Here is an 878-nt window from a genome sequence, read left to right as displayed (position 1 = left end):
CACTTCTCCAAATTTTCCAACACAGCTTTTGCCTCAAAGAAATGCATATACAATGCATATCTTAAAATGTACAGACTCACAAATGCATATTTTAGGACAAAATGCATACAAAAATGCGTATTTGTGAGAAATAATGCAAATTCTTCCCCCCTTTTCTTTTTAATGTGCAGAGTGATATGGAAATGCAACAGAACAGATTTGTGAATTAGCTCATGAAAAACAACAACTGACATGGGTCGAATATAGATTGATTGATTGATTGATTGATCCATCCATCCATCCATCCATCCATCCATCCATCCATCCATCCATCTCTACACTGAATTCTACAGGACTTACTTCCAGGAAATAGATTGTAGCTTAAGTGTTGCAGGCTAATATAACAGTGCAAATGTTTATGAGTGGCACATGCAGAATTTTCTTCCTCTTGTTCTCGAATAATTTTTTTTTTTAAGTCAGTGCAATAACATGTTCATGTTTACTTAGCATTCACATTTGTAAGAGAGACTGTGGACTTATCCACACATCCCTTCCTCCACACTTTCTGGAGCAAACGACAGTCCATGGAAAACTGTAATTGCCATTTGTTGCGCTTAGCTTTAAAGAGCAGGTTTTTTTATGGTGAAAGCTCCAAGGAAAAAAATTGATCTCTTGGACATGGAGCTTTAAAGTGTGAACCTGTGCCTGGAAAGAACAGGGTGAAGTCTAAGTGTGGCTAAGCCCTGTGTCGGAGGGCCAAACTAAACAAGATAAATGAGATTTGCAATTACCTAACTGTTTACATTCATGTCTCACCTTTTGTCCAGGGAGTTCACACTACTGTACAAAATTCCTCCTCCTCTTGTGAGGAAGATTCACCTGAGAGGGCGTGTGACATA

Source organism: Zootoca vivipara, chromosome 10, assembly GCF_965207765.1.
Source record: "Zootoca vivipara chromosome 10, rZooViv2.hap1.1, whole genome shotgun sequence".
Classification (NCBI taxonomy): domain Eukaryota; kingdom Metazoa; phylum Chordata; class Lepidosauria; order Squamata; family Lacertidae; genus Zootoca; species Zootoca vivipara.
Note: the sequence above shows the minus strand (reverse complement) of the source record.